This window comes from Equus caballus, chromosome 31 (genome assembly GCF_041296265.1).
Source record: "Equus caballus isolate H_3958 breed thoroughbred chromosome 31, TB-T2T, whole genome shotgun sequence".
NCBI lineage: Eukaryota > Metazoa > Chordata > Mammalia > Perissodactyla > Equidae > Equus > Equus caballus.
Window position 1 is genome coordinate 2263687 of NC_091714.1, and position 16500 is coordinate 2280186.

The window sequence follows — 16500 nt, forward strand, 5'->3', positions numbered from 1 at the left end:
CTGAATTTAACACATTTGAAAAGAAGTGATGAAAAGTACATCACCTATTTCAATCAGTGGGCAGACTATATGGGTAATGTTGTTAAGCCCGTTGACAAAAGGGGGAAGGATTCGATGAAGGAGCTTTAGAAATCTCACAGGGCAGCTTTCCTGCAATAAAAGAAAAATGAAAAGAATCTTTGAAGAGAAGCTGCGAGTTTACTGGGGAAGCTGCAGAAATGCTTCAAGCTGAGACACGCTGTGTGGTGCAAATTGCAGAAAAGTCCCCCGCCTACGGGGTGCCGTCGCTTCCACGGCGTCGCTGGGCTGTCCTTGCAGCCGTGCCACCACGAGGCAGCCGTGCAGACGCTCCCCACCTCCTCAACTTTCTGGTGCTGGCTTAGCTCGTTCCCACTTTGTGCAGCCAGACACCAGTGTTCTATCTTTAAATACCTTATCCCCCAAGTTTCACATTACCTATTTTAGAGACCATTGCATGACACACAGATTGGGGGAATTGTTAAAAGTTTGACAGTTTCTTTAAAATCTGATCAAAGCCACGTGCCTCTGTTGGTGGCACCAGGACTATTTTTCCTTGATGACAATGATGGACAGGTATCTGCTCCGTGAAAAACGGCCCACATGTGCTCGTGTCCGGAAGGAGTGGCGCCTGGAGGTGGGCCACACCCCACTGACAAAGGTCTCCCCAACACGGACTGAGGTCTGCAGCCTGCGAACCCAGAGCTCAGGCTCGGGCGACTGGTCATCCACTCCGTTCCCTGACCTGGTTTCCCTGTGCCGAGGACTCTGCTCCACCAAATTGTCCCTGTACCCCTTCTATGTGGGGAGCACTCAAAGCCTCCGTTCACCTGCACGCAGTGTACGCAGAGCAGCGGCGTCCTGAGCACGGGCTCTGCAGGCTGGACCAGGTGTCCGTCTGGGAGGAACCACTGTGATGGCATCTGCTTCTGTCTGGCTTGCATGCCTCATGGGATGCTCCCCTCACCCCTGTGCTTGTCAGCCCTCATCCCTCCCACCCCCCGTATTACCCTACCCTGCCCTCCCCAGTTCCCCATCGCTTCTCTTGTACCCCTAAACTCAGGGTGCAGGAAAAGGCCCCCGTTCCCCAGCTGGCACATGCAAGACGGCGGGTGTGGGGACCACACATCTACTCAGACCTCACCCTGGACGTGCAAAGGAAATGAGTCTTCCTTATCTTGATGGAAGTGAAAGGAAGGTGGAGATACTAGCCAAGCCTTGTCCACAGCCATTAAATCTAGTGACCCAGTGCTTGTGGGCCCTTCGGTAAAACTCGCTCTTCGGGGGGCTTGTTCCCCTGCCTCCTTCTCCTCACACTCAAAGATGACATCAGGGACACAGGACCAGGGAGCTCGTATGACCTTGGGAGGCAGTCAGAGGTCATCAGCCTTGCCCCGCCCCCTGGATCCTGCTTGGTCAGCTGTGCAATGGCTGGTCCACCTCACCAGCCATGGCCAGTCAGCCCCACTGGATGTGCTGTTGGTGTCTGTCCTCTGCAATCTGTGCTTTCAGCCCTTCCCTGGGCTCAATCTCCCTTGGTGCCTGCTGGCCACGGGCACCTCTATAGGCCACAGACCCCTCTGCTGGCTATAGGCCCCTCAGTTGGCCACACATCCTTCTGCTGGTCCTGGGCCCCTCTGCTGGTCCCAGGCCCCTCTGCTGGCCACTGGTCCCTCTGCTGGCCCCAGGCCCCTCTGCTGGCCATGGGTGCCTCTGCTGGCCCCGAGCCCCTCTGCTGGCCACAGTCCCCTCTGAAACAGTGTGCCTCCCAGCTCATGAGGACGTGGCCTCGGGCAGTCCACTTGCTGTCCTCTGGTCCTCTTCTCCCTGTCCCTAGGGCAAGGGCAGGACCTCTGGCTATCCCCTCAGCCTGCATGTCCAGAGGACCCGAGGAGGACCAGGGGAAACACAAGGCCCTCCAGGCCTGCCCAGGCCTCCCAGCCCCTCGACCCCACCAGGCCTCAGGTGGGGACACGGCTGCCCGGACGCCCTTTGCCCGCAGGCCCCACCCTCGGATCTCCTGCAGCTCTGCCCTCCCTTGTCCCTCAGCCACTGTCCCTTTCGCTTTTCTATTATCCTTGGGACAGCAAGAGAGGTTCCCATGCACAGCCTCTCTCCTCTTAGTGCAAGTCCCTCCCTGACATAAAACCACAGCTTGTGCACTCTCGCCTGGCGGATACACTGGCGCAGACAAGGACATCTGGAGCATCCTCTCTCTCTCTTCCTCAGGTTCCCTGCCTTTCAAGTTCACCTCACGGCGTGGACCTGTCTGAGTGTCAGAAGCTGATTATTCCTTCTCTCTCACTGCATTTCTTCCAGGCCATCCCTTATCCCTCAAGACAGTTGTGTGCTAAGAAGAAAGTCATAAAAAGAAAATGCAAAACAGAAAAACCCATTAATTTTTCTCAAAAATCCAAGCCTATTTTCACCAAGTGGAGAAGACGTAGGGTACGTGGCAAACAACAGGAGGCAAGATCTGTGCGTCCCTGTGGCTGAGCTCCGAGCCTTGCTCTGCCAATAGCTTGGGATGGTGCTCATGGCCCACTCGTGGGCCAATCCCAGGGGCCTTGGAAGGGCCCTTGTCTGGACTTACCTCCTTCTCATTTCATCATGGCCCCCTAATTCCTTTATATGGAACAAAAGGTCTGCTTCAGTTAGAGCTAAAACACAAACACCCCAGGGAGACACAACACAACACAGAAATTTGCCCTGAAACGTTTGTTTGTATTAACCACAGGTGGTAGTTTTGACTCATTCCAGCCAATACTCACCCTCAGCATCTCAGAGACTTTCTGGGGAGTTGGTGTGTATTGGTAGGAAAACAAGAGTGGGCACCCAGAGATGAGACGAAACATTTCTCAACAGAAGAGGGGAAGGAATGGAGAAAGCAGAGCCCAGAGGCACCAGAAACAACCTCGAAAGGCATCGTCACCATCCTTGGACCCTGTGGGCTGAGGATGCTGGAACCGGAGCCCCCTCAGGAAGTTCAGATTTGGGAAATTTCATCTCAGTGTGGTTTGGGAAGAATACAAAAATGCACCGAGTGGTACACGCCGTAAACTTCATTCTCTCAAAATCTCTGTAAAATGCCTTGGAACTCTGGGCTGCATCAGTGATAGGAACAGAGCAGAAAGGATGTGACCTGTGTGTGCGTGTGTTTGTGCACTGGCTCTGTCCCCAAGTGTCCCTGTCTGTGGTGGTGGGTCAGCACCAGGGGCTCATCCCTCATCCTTCCCTCCATCACTTCCCTCATCCTCCTCATCACACCTGAGACACACCCACCAGGGAAGACTGCATCCCAGTGATGCGAGATGGTGGCAAGCCACTCATCAAATGAACGAATCTCCGGGGGGCGTCTCTTCCATATAAAGTAACCCAGTAGAACACCCTTCAGCCTATGTCCCGTTTACAACTATGCAGTGGTCTCCAAATGCCATGATGGGTGGCTGCCTGCTGAACCAAAAGGACCACCTGACCGTCCCCAGCTCCCTCCCATCTGCTCAGAATAAGGAAGAGAATTCGCCTGCCTCCGGGTCCCGGGAACCTGGTAATTTGGGGTAGTTTACCATCCCTGCTTTCTCTGAAATAAGGATTCCAGAGACGAGGTTGGAGCAGCCTAAAGAGAGTGCATTGCCAGCTTTCCAACAGGCAGTGAGCCGTGCAGCACTGGTGAGCGGCAGGACAGGGACTGGGCGTCTGGAAGCATCCAAACCACACGGCTTCCATCCATTACAGTGGATGGATGTGGCAAATTTAATTAACCTCTATTAATTTGAAAACCAAGGGGCCTCTATCAAAATTTTGAGAGCGTTCTCTGGCTTGTTTTTTCCCCTATTCCTTTGCGTTTCAAGAGCGTAAGAAATTATTGATCCAAGTGATATTACATCCCTTTAAGGTCCATGCTGAATTTTAAATGTTAATAGCTAAAATTACAAACTGAGGCTGCAGATTTAGTGGCCGTAAGACTAATGAAGTAGGTAATTGTGTACAGACTGCTCTCACTTGTTAAATAAAAAATAGTATTGTAGATAAGAAGGCAAGTTTGTAGAATTGAAAGCCATTATTAGCTTTAGGAAGAAAAAAAAATTTCCATTTCCTTTAAATACCATTCACCTACTGCTTGTGTTTCTAATATTAGTATGTCTATGTTGTTAAGGAGAAGAAAATGAGATTTAACCCCTCTCTATAGATGCTAATTTCTAGAAAATTCAGTTATATAAACCCGCTTCTGGTCTCGATTAGCCTGACACTTGAAACCAATAGAGATTTGGGGAACAGGATAAGAGGAATTCAGAAAAATAAAATTATTCCCCCAGAGGCCATTTGTAAAATCTCTAATTTCTGGACTCGTTTGCTCCTTCCTCAGTTCCCACATGGGAAGATGCTGGAAAGCCGAGCGCCTGGCCCTCTAGCCTGTGTGCTAGCTGTTCTCAACAGGGGAGAGAGAGGGACTCAATTATTTTTCCTCGTGTCGTTCCAGCCGCTGACGATGTGGGTGTCCATGCTGCCTCTCCCCGGGGAGCCCACCTGAGCCACGCCTGATGTTCAAGAAAGCAGTTCCCAGGGCCGCTCAGGGAGAAACTTTCACTGGCCTTGAGGACCGCACTGACGGCCCACGCTGAGCGTCTGTGGCTCACATCGCTGCAACAACAAGTGCTATTTTTATAAGGCCCAGAAGCTCCGTAGGGGAGACACCTCGGTGGGAAATGTGTCTATCAAAACAGAGCTTTCTGCTTGAATTCGACATCTTGGAAAGCAGTTGCGTATCAGCTTACGACAATCTGTGTCTGATAAAGGACCTCTAAAAATGTGGATTTCCACAGAGATGTGCTGATAGGATTATATTTATCTCAAGTACAGAACCATGAGGAGATTCACAGGGGTCATTGTGACTGCACTCATGCTGGGGTGATGGCAACACCCTCCTGAAATGGGCAGTTGTCACCTGAAAGTCCAAATGACGATGACCACAGGGTGTGCCCAGCGAGTGTAACCCAACCGAGGAGAGGTGGAGAGAGTCCTGGCTCCAGGGGACCCAGTCTCTGTTCCTGCCCTTTCTCCATGGGAATGGACCCCCAGTTTGTGGTCATCTTATCAAGCTGCTCTGTTCCACTTTCTCTGAGAACTCTTAGGACCAAAGGGTTGAATGGAGAGTTGGAGTGGAGACAACACTGTCTTGTTACAGGCTCTTAACATCAGCCCTGATATCAGTTCCCCCACATTGAACCCAGCGTATATGGGGTTAAAACTAAAACCCACCACCCCCTTTCCCGCTTCTCTAGCTCCACTAATATGTAAACACCTGTTTCTTTAAACTTGGACTCCTTGAGTTTTACAACTAAATGGGAGTTACAAATTGCTAAAAGCCCAGGGGGCCTGGAGTTGGAGGCACACTAAAATTTGGCTAATTGTGTGTCCTTGAGTTTGCCAGGAAAGCCGCTGTCTCAAGAATATCAAGGAGCGGAGGCTTCCCAGACCTCAACTCCTCACTCCCAGCGCTCGAACCGGCTCAAACAGGAAGACGAGATGAGAGACAACGGCGAAGGACGCCCACCTGCCATCCTCCTATCTCACCCTCCCCCCACCTTGCTGCAAGCAGCCTCTCAAGGCCAAACCAGGCTGGTGGGAAAACGCCAGCCTGCACAGCTACATGCGCCCCCTCCCCTACCCAAAACCCCCAATAAAAATCCCTACCCATTCTTCATCGGGGAGCTAGCAATTTTTGAGGCATGAGCCCTTGCTTTGCTCCCTGTGGCTGGCATAGTAAAAACCTTTCCTCTTCTGCTCAAGACTCTGTTCTCGTTATTTGGATTGGCGAAGGGTTCAGAGACCGAACTTTCGGTCACAGTGTGACGCCTGATGTGCTGATTCTGGGTTTAGCAGGTGACTTGGGACAAGAGTGGGCACAGGGAACTTGGGCCCTGGTTTTGGTTTCCCAGAACTGACTTGGCCCCAAAAAGGAGACCACCTCCCAAAAGGAAACCCACCTGCAGGGCGCTCCCTCGGGGCGGTATTTCCTGCAGGATTTTTAAGCTCAAGGCAAAACCATAATTTAAGCAGCAACATCCAATTTTTACCCACTCTAAGGTTTTATTAGAATCTCAGAGAAGCTAAGAATCTCCTCTTTTAACTCAGAAAATGAAATGATGCATACCTGCACTTTCTGAAGTCCAGAACAGCCCAGAGGGTCCCTAAGTGAGTCAGAATTCACAGTCTAAATGTGGGCTCTGGGGTCGTTAGAAATTCTTCTCTTAGCTTTCCTGAATGCAAATGAATTGGCCTTGTATTTGGGTTGCATGGGAAGGAAGATGGGCAGAGAGAGGAAAACAGGGCATAGGATCCTCCAGAAAGTGCTGGCGGGCCGGAATTTAAGGTTGCTGTTGCTATTGGTTACCCCAGGGCTGGTCCTCAATCTCCTAATCTAGTCACCTTGCACCTGCACTTTCTGTGATGCCGTCCTAAACTAATGTCTTTCCCTTGCTTTTCTCTTTCATCTATCCCCGTTCTCAGATGACTCATGTGTAAATTTTAGTCATTTTCTTTTATATACAAAAAAACTATGAACCGAAAAATGAAGGGCAGTGTTTAGAGCTTAAAGCTGCACTGGCACTTCTGGGCCCCTGTCTCTCATAGGCCGACTACAGTAGCAGCTTACAGACCTGGAGGTCTGCCGGGTAGACACTGGGGTCCCTGAGACCCCTTCACGGCATCCCTGAGGACCGACCTATTTTCATCATAATGCTGTGACATTTTTCTTTCACTGTGTGGGCACAGCATTGCTGGTGCAAATGCAACAGTGGGTAACACTACCGGCTCCTTTTCCCAGCACAAGGCGGCAGAGAACTGCACCCGTCTCTCCAGCACCAACCGCTTGTAAGAACAATAAAAACCAGTTTCATCTGGTTTTCCTTAGTGAAGCAGCAAAAATTAAATTTATTCCATCTCAGCCTGGTGTACACGTCTTTTTAGTGTTCTGTGTGATGAAATGGAAGTTCGATCGTGTGTACTTGACGTTTTGGTCAACAACGGATGCACATAAGATGGTGGTCCCATAAGATTAGCACCCTACAGCCTGGGTGTGTGGGTTATACCATCTAGGTTTGTGCACGTACACTCTATGATGTTCAAGCAATGACGAAACCCTTAACGACGAATTTCTCAGAGCAAGTCCCCGTCGTTGTGCGATGCATGACCATAAGTACAGCATGAAGGGCTTCTGATGCACACAGAAGTGATTGACAACTGTCACAAGACAAGCACTGGGCTGTCCTTTGAGTCACCAGCTGAACTAGTGGAACACAGTTTTCACTTGGAACAACAGGTTGACAAACGATGGTATTCAGACGTGAGTACTGTCTGCATGTCACTCCAAGGCAAAGAAATGATAGCATATGTTGCAGATGAGAAGATTAGAGATTTCAGGTAGAAATCAGAATTTTGGAACACTTTATCCACCATTGTGAGCTTGACGGTATCACAATATTTAAAGACTTTTTGGTGAGACAGGTAGCAACATTAACAAATGTGATTTTTTTGATAGCTTGAAATGAAAGTGTGGAGATGAATAGAGACCACCCCCATGAGACAGGGAAAGGCCACTTGTTCAGAGTTTGCTGTAACAAGGGGGTGGCCACCAGCACCGGCAGAGACTCAGAGGCAGGCAGAGGAGTGGAGAGCTTTATGGGAGAAAAAAGGAAGGTTCAGGAGTTCCCTGATGGAGGCGGTGAGCCTGGGGAAGCTGGAGCAGGGTTACTAGAAACAGGGGTCCCACGTGATTGGTTAGGGGAGCACCTTGGCTTTCTCTGATGGGTCCAAAGGTGGAAGGGGGAACAGAATGTAGGACAGCAGTCAGTTATTGATCAAGTCATGGGCACTGGGGACCCAGCGTCACAGAGATTATTGTTTATTCTCCTGGATTGTCACAGAGACAGCAATCTGACTACGGCAGACAGCTTCCTGGGCTGGTCGCTGTAGACTATGGGTGGGCTACCTGGGCTGGTCACTGTAGACAGTGGGTGGGCTTCCTGGGCTGGTCACTGTAGACTATGGGTGGGCTTCCTGGGCTGGTCACTGTACACAGTGGTGGGCTTCCTGGGTTGATCACTGTAGACAGTTGGTGGGCTTCCTGGGCTGGTCACTGTAGATTATGGGTGGGCTTCCTGGCCTGATCATGTAGACAGTGGATGGGCTTCCTGGGCTTGTCACTGTATACTGTGGGTGGGCTTCCTGGGCTGGTCACTGTAGACTGTGGGTGGGCTACCTGGGCTGGTCACTGTAGACAGGGGTGGGCTTCCTGGGCTGATCACTGTAGACTATGGGTGGGCTTCCTGGACTGGTCACTGTAGACAGTGGGTGGGCTTCCTGGGTTGATCACTGTAGACAGTTGGTGGGCTTCCTGGGCTGGTCACTGTATACTGTGGGTGGGCTTCCTGGGCTGGTCACTGTATACTGTGGGTGGGCTTCCTGGGCTGGTCACTGTAGACAGTGGGTGGGCTTCCTGGGCTGGTCACTGTAGACAGTGGGTGGGCTTCCTGGGCTGGTCACTGTAGACAGTGGGTGGGCTTCCTGGGCTGGTCACTGTAGACAGTGGGTGGGCTTCCTGGGCTGGTCACTGTAGACTATGGGTGGGCTTCCTGGGCTGGTCACTGTACACAGTGGTGGGCTTCCTGGGTTGATCACTGTAGACAGTTGGTGGGCTTCCTGGGCTGGTCACTGTAGATTATGGGTGGGCTTCCTGGCCTGATCATGTAGACAGTGGATGGGCTTCCTGGGCTGGTCACTGTATACTGTGGGTGGGCTTCCTGGGCTGGTCACTGTAGACTGTGGGTGGGCTACCTGGGCTGGTCACTGTAGACAGGGGTGGGCTTCCTGGGCTGATCACTGTAGACTATGGGTGGGCTTCCTGGGCTGGTCACTGTAGACAGTGGGTGGGCTTCCTGGGTTAATCACTGTAGACAGTTGGTGGGCTTCCTGGGCTGGTCACTGTATACTGTGGGTGGGCTTCCTGGGCTGGTCACTGTATACTGTGGGTGGGCTTCCTGGGCTGGTCACTGTAGACAGTGGGTGGGCTTCCTCAGCTGGTCACTGTAGACAGTGGGTGGGCTTCCTGGGCTGGTCACTGTAGACAGTGGGTGGGCTTCCTGGGCTGGTCACTGTAGACAGTGGGTGGGCTTCCTGGGCTGGTCACTGTAGACTATGGGTGGGCTTCCTGGGCTGGTCACTGTACACAGTGGTGGGCTTCCTGGGTTGATCACTGTAGACAGTTGGTGGGCTTCCTGGGCTGGTCACTGTAGATTATGGGTGGGCTTCCTGGCCTGATCATGTAGACAGTGGATGGGCTTCCTGGGCTTGTCACTGTATACTGTGGGTGGGCTTCCTGGGCTGGTCACTGTAGACTGTGGGTGGGCTACCTGGGCTGGTCACTGTAGACAGGGGTGGGCTTCCTGGGCTGATCACTGTAGACTATGGGTGGGCTTCCTGGGCTGGTCACTGTAGACAGTGGGTGGGCTTCCTGGGTTGATCACTGTAGACAGTTGGTGGGCTTCCTGGGCTGGTCACTGTATACTGTGGGTGGGCTTCCTGGGCTGGTCACTGTATACTGTGGGTGGGCTTCCTGGGCTGGTCACTGTAGACAGTGGGTGGGCTTCCTGGGCTGGTCACTGTAGACAGTGGGTGGGCTTCCTGGGCTGGTCACTGTAGACAGTGGGTGGGCTTCCTGGGCTGGTCACTGTAGACAGTGGGTGGGCTTCCTGGGCTGGTCACTGTAGACTGTGGGTGGGCTTCCTGGGCTGGTCACTGTAGACAGTGGGTGGGCTTCCTGGGCTGGTCACTGTAGACAGTGGATGGGCTTCCTGGGCTGGTCACTGTAGACTGTGGGTGGGCTTCCTGGGCTGGTCAGTGTAGACAGTGGGTGGGCTTCCTGGGCTGGCTGTTGCAGTTGTAGGTCAATCTTATTTCTACATATGGTCTGGCCATTGTCCATTTCTATAATCAGTCTCTCAAAAGCGTCAACATTTGGAAGATCCACATATCTCAGTATTTTCCAAAGGCTACTGCATGAGATTACAAAATTGGACGTGAGTAAAAGATCCATTCAGAGTCAAGATGGACAAATTTTGGTGGCAGAGAACATGAAAGGTTAGTTGATTCCACATTGCCCTTAATCTTTAAGAAACTATCACTTATGAAGTTTTCATGTGGACTAAAAGAAGAATATCCATAATTACCTGAAAAAGTTATTGACATATTCCTTCCGTCCCCCACTACACATATATGTATATATGACTGGATTTTCCTTATTTACTGCAAACAACACACCCTAACAGATGGAGTGCAGAAGCAGACATGAGAATGCAGCTGTCTTCTCTGAAGCCAGATATTAAAGAGATTTACACCAAAGTAGATTAATGGCCCTCTTCTCACTAGTTTCTTTTTTTCTTTTGGAAAATAAAGTTAGTTTTAATAAAAATGTTATTTATGTTGACACATAATGAGTTGATTCCTACTATTTTAACGTGATTATAAATATTTAAAATTTTCTGTTTTAATGTCTAATATAGTAACTATTGACAGAAAAAATTCACATAAACTAAGGCTCTTTGGGATCCTCAGTAACGTTTAAGACTATACCAGGTGCTGGAACCAGTTTGAGAACCTCTGCAACAAACCACCCAGCCTGCAGTTAAGACTCAGTCATGATTTTTTTTTTAAATCCTAGATTTGTGGTTCTCAGCTCAAGCTCAAAATCGACTCATTTTAGATGCTTTTAGGATGCATGGTCAGCCCCATGGCATAGTAGTTGGGTTTGCAGGTTTGGATCCCAGGCACAAACCTATGCCAAGTGTCGGCAGCCATACTGTGGTGGCATCCCACATACAAAATAGAGGAAGACTGGCATAGATGTTAGCTCAGGGCCAATCTTCCTCACCAAAAAAAAGGGGGTGAAGATTGGCAACACATATTAGCTTAGGGAGAATCTTCCTCAGCAGAAAAAAGAAAGATGCAGATGCCTGGCCCCATTCCTGAGGTTCTCATTTCACTGGCCTGGGTGTGTCCCAGGCATCGATGTTTTTGACAAGCTCCTTGAGCGATTTTCAGCGGACACTGGGGTTGAGAATGGCTGTCCTAGACCACCATTACTATGGGTGGGAGCCATGGACTCGGTTGGGAGAACATCCCAGGCCAACGGAATTGGAGGGACCCCAGGAAACTGTTGGGTCTCCACCTGCTCAGGTGACTCAGGCGCAGGCATGTTCCAGAAGCTCTCAGCTCCAGGGGACTCAGGCTCATCTGCTCTGCAGCCCTCACCTGTCAATCAAGCTAATCATCAGACACGCTCGGCTGCGCCCACCGGGTACCAGGCACCCTTTCCATTCCTGAGAAGACTCGGGTGACCCCGGAGAAGCCTGCCTGAGGCAGGAAGGTGGTGCTGGGCAAGATGGTGACAAGCTCGGAAGGAAGGTTCCCAACTGGGATCCTGCTGCTTTGCCCCACACCTATAGGAGTTCAACCTCTGTGAGGACAGCAGCCAGTGAGGGTCACCCGGGGGGCTCTTTACTCATTATTTTATTTTTTCATTTGACAATTAATTAGATCTGGTAGTACTTCGTGGAAAGCGTGGAGCCAGGGTGGGTGACCTTAGTGTCATTTCAGGATTTGCGCTCAGTCCAGTGCCCTTGGTCACCATGTGGACATCTGAGATCCCGGGCACGGGCCACGGGCTGACAGCCCAGGGCAGGAAGAGAGGAAGAGGAGGTGCTTCCAACACAGTTTAACGAATTCTCTCCAATATTTAAGAGTGTGCGCTGCCCGAGGCTTGAGCTACAGCTTTAACTTCTGTACGTTTATGTTTTCCAAGGAGTAAATGAATAAAAATGTGAATATAGACATAAACGGGAGAGAACTGGGAATGCAGACATTAGTCCTCCATGTTGTCACAGAAGGGCTTTGAGAATTAAGGCTTATAAAGAGCTCTCAGAAATAAAATGTTTGCAAGTGCGTATGTCTTCAGGACAAATACACAGCAGGGGAAACAGCTAACACCAAGATCTCAAGAGAACATCAAGGCTTTATGATGGAATTGCTTGGGTTTCTCAGTGAAGAAGTAGTTGATGCTTCACGACACTGGGAGCGTTACGTTAAGAGGACAATGGGGGCTGGCCCCGTGGCCTAGTGGTCAAGTTGGGTGCACTCCACTTCAACAGCCTGGGGTTCAGATCCCAGGCATGGACCTAGCACCTCTCGTCAAGCCACACTGTGGTGGTGTCCCACATAAAATAGAGGAAGATTGGCATAGATGTTAGTTCAGGGTGAATCTTCCTTGGCAAAAAAAAAAAAAAAAATTAGGAGGCTGATGGAGGATAACATTGAAAAGACACAGAGCTGGCTCCCTGTCGCTTGTTGTTGGGCCTTTAGGAAGCAGCCGTGGCCCCAGGAGCTTAATGCACTGATTTGAAGGAGCTGGGTATTTGTCAGTAAGTTATTAAAAAAAAAAAAAAAAAAGGCAGTCTCTCTATTGAAATATTTAACAGGAAACCGGCCCCGGGCGCCCTTGGCTGTGGCACATCTCTCCGGCTCTGTCTTCCTGTTGCCTTCTCCCCCACGTGCCTGTGGGACACTCTCTCTCTCTGTCTAACAAGGACACGTGTGACTGCGTTTAGGGCCCATGAGGAAAATTCAAGATAAACTCCGCTCACGAGACCCTTAACACAATCCCATCTTTTGCCACATAAGGTGAGACCCACAGGTCCTGCAGATTGGGACGTGAGGGTATCCTGGGGGTCCTTTCATCAGCCCACCACAAGGACAGAAAGGAAGACTGATTCCTTCTCCCTCTTTCTTCGTTAGGAAGAGGGAACAGGTAAGACTGGAATAAAGGCGATTGAAAGAGCAGGGCTCTGACTCACCCGTTCTTGGTGAGCACAAGCTGACACTCATAGCCGACGCAAGCACCCGGCGTGGAGACCGAGAGCTTACCGATTGCGGGTCAGAGCAGCCTTCCGTGACGAGAGCTGTAGGAAAGTGTGAGGGTGTGACCAGTCACCCGGCCCCAAAGCCTCTCCCCGGCCATCCATACTGGCTTTCCGTGATGCAGGACGGCGGCAGGCGGACCTGACAGCTGTACGCTCCTGAGAGACTTGTCACATCCGGGCGGCTTTTCATGGTTTTACTCTAGAAACCAAAGAGAATCACAGTCCATTAATCAAACTCAACCAGAAGTAGGCACTTCTGACCGGCTCTGGTGGCCGCGCCTTCTGGCATGCAGCTGCCGATGCCATGGCTTCCTCTTCGTCAGCCGGCTTGTATGCGTGTTTAACACCTTAGGAGCCTGTGTGGGTCCCAGGTTCTCACGGATCCCAGGCAGTGTTGAGGAGGGCGACCTGCCCATGTGCCTTGCCCCGGTCACAGGGCGCAGTTCTTAAATTATTGGCTAACCCCCAGAGGTGATGGATTAATTGCCTGGAAATTTAATTCCTTCCTTGCTTTTTTTTCCCAAAGAAGGCGAGTTTCCTGGCTCCTGGTAATTCTCCCCCTCGACCTGTGAGCAGAAGCAGCACATCGCTCACCTTCAGGCCTGGACCCGGGCCGCGGCTGGAGGGAGGCTTGACCCCAGCCTGTCCGCATCGGGGGCTCTACCTGACCTTTCCCGAGGGCTCCGAGCTCCTCACGGCATCCTTCCCAGCGTCTGGAAATGCACCCCTGGAGCAGCTTGGTGGCGGGGAGCGCCCTCAAGGCTTGACTAGGACTCAGCAAGCCCCACGGTGCCCTGCCCAGCCTTTTCCAGTCCCTCAGGTAGGGCCACACACAGCCTGGCTCACGGACTTGCCCACACGGGCATCCAGCTCTTGGGATTAATGGCGTGACTGGTGTCCGTGTATGTTCATTCTGTTCTCCCCTTCGATGCAAATCAGTGAAGTGGAGAAAGGGGGGGTGTGCTCACCTCTCTCCACGCATGTTCTCTCCCACCCCAGGGACTCCTGTTTACTCCTAAGGTCTAGGAACGACACGTATTGACCGCATACTTGAAGAGCTTTAGATGCTAGGAAATAGCTGGATAGGCACAAGGAGAAGGAAACACCCACAAATTCTCACCAAATTTACTTTTCTCGCCTCATGGTCCCTCGAAAGCCTCAACCACTGCAGCCCCAGGCCGAAGCCAGACATGCAGGCAGTTAGCAGGCTCTGGTCTCGGCACCACGAAAAGGAGCTTGCATTTACTGTCAGGCATTTCAGTCCACGGATATTCACAGCAACTCCACTAAAAATAGCCACTTTTACCCCATTTTACGTGTAAGGAACCAGAGGCTCAGAAAGGTTATACAGCCGCCCAGCGTCACACAGCAGGAGAGGGCGGGAACCAAACTTCGACTAACGCCCACCTGACGTCAAACCCTTGTTCCTAGAGCACATGCACACTCGTACATGTGCGTGTGTGGGTGTGCATCTGCTTGTGTGTGTGTACGTGTGTGTGGTGTTTGTGTCATGCACGTGGTGTGGAATTACACACCAGGATGAAAGGAAATACACATCCTGGCTTACCACTTTGAAGAGGGAAGTGGGCATATCTGAGGAACTCACACCCCGTGTGTATAAACAATAAATCTACTTCTTCTTAAGTTCTCCACCTTCAGCTAAATAAAAGAAATAGAGTCAGAAATGTCTATGGCAGTTCAGAATTCAACAGTTTGTACAGCTCTGATCGAGAAGAGTGGTTCATAGATACCCGGTGTCTCGATCATTTCGTATTTTGGCTCTGTGTTTTACATATCTTCTCATCAAAATATCGCAGTCATGCTTAGGCTGAGCAATCTAGAGGCTCAACCTCTGTTACACGGAGACCTTCCGAAAGATATGCCCTACACTCTCTCCTCATTCTGGACTGGGATAAAACAAGGAAGTCCAGCTGTTTGTAGCAAGGAGTCAACAAACCTCGGATACCTGGACTCAGCTTTTTCAGAGGGGGTCAGGGCCCCAAATACTTCTGTCCACAACCTAGACAAAGGTGGGGAGGGGGGGTTCCGAAATACAGAAAAGTTGCAGTACATTAACGTGTATGTGTGCTTACATGGGTGTGTGTGTGTGTGCATGCATGCATGTGTATGCCTGTGGGGTGTGTGTGCATGTGTGGGGTGTGTGCATGTGTGTGTGTGTGTGTGCATGTGTGGGTTGCATGTGTGTGTTTGGATGTGTTGGGCTCCTTGCTTTATTTTTGGCTTGCTTTATTTTTGGCCAGGCTACTCCTAGAAGAAAATATAGGCTGTACACTCTTTGACATCAGTCTTAGCAGTATCTTTTTTTTGCAGAGGAAGATTTGCCCTGAGCTAACATCTGTGCCAGTCTTCCTCTGTTTTGTATGTGGGGCGCCTCCACAGTAGATGAGTAGAGTAGGTCCACACCTGGGATCTGAACCTGCGACTCTGGGCCACTGAAGCAGAGCGCCCAGAACTTTAACCGCTCAGCCACAGGGCTGGTCCCCTGGTTTCACTGACTTTTAAATCAATGAAGAGGAAGAGAGAGATGATCCCGTTTGTACCTGGAGAACACACATCTCACCCACAAGGCAGCTTCCAGTTGGATCCAACACTCTGATCAACAATCACCCCATCCAGGATGAGTAAGTTCCTGCTGGCTGTTCTGCCTCCTTGAGGCTCTCCTGGCACCTGCAAGTGGACAAGGGACAGGAGGGCAGCTGGAACCCCAGTCTCAGGTGCCAGTCAAAGAGCCATCAGCCATGGACGAGGTCAACTGAGTCTCACAGGAACAGAAAGGTTGGCCTGCAGGGTAAAAGAAATGCCAAGTTTGGGGTCCTTTCAGCCGTGAGTGCCTGCTGACCAACATTCGAAAAAAAAGAGAATACAGGAGACAGGAGAAAATTTACGATACTCCAGCCAAGAGGCTGGGCTGTCTGTGTTGTGCATGGTTTTGACTTTCTAAATAGAATGTCCATTTCCATAGGGATATGACAACTGAACACAGGAAAATCCTGTAGTATAATGTTTATTTCTAGAAATATTTTATTAATTTAATTGTGTAACAAAATTAGTGAGGATTCTCAATAAAATTGTAAAATAATGAAAACTATGAGAAAAATAAAAGTTGCCTATAACCTCCCCACTCAGCTGTTATAAAATGTGAATATTTTGGCATAAACTGAGTGTGTGTGTTGAACAGGTGCTTGTGCTCCTGCGGACACACACATGGATTCATGCCACATACATGTGTGTATGTACATATATGTGCTTAGAGTTACGTGCAAAGCTTGGCATCCTGAGGAATGTCAGTAAAGCAGAACTTTTAACAGCTGTGTAATATTCCACCATGCGTACCATAGATGTAACAGTAGATGTGATCCAATCTGTTATTGCTGGACCCTTAGATTATTTCCAATATTATAAATAACCCCCTAATTCTCCTTATTATGAAGTATGAATTCTGCATAAGAATTACTGTGATAAAAATTACGTTTTTAAAGATCTGAATTTC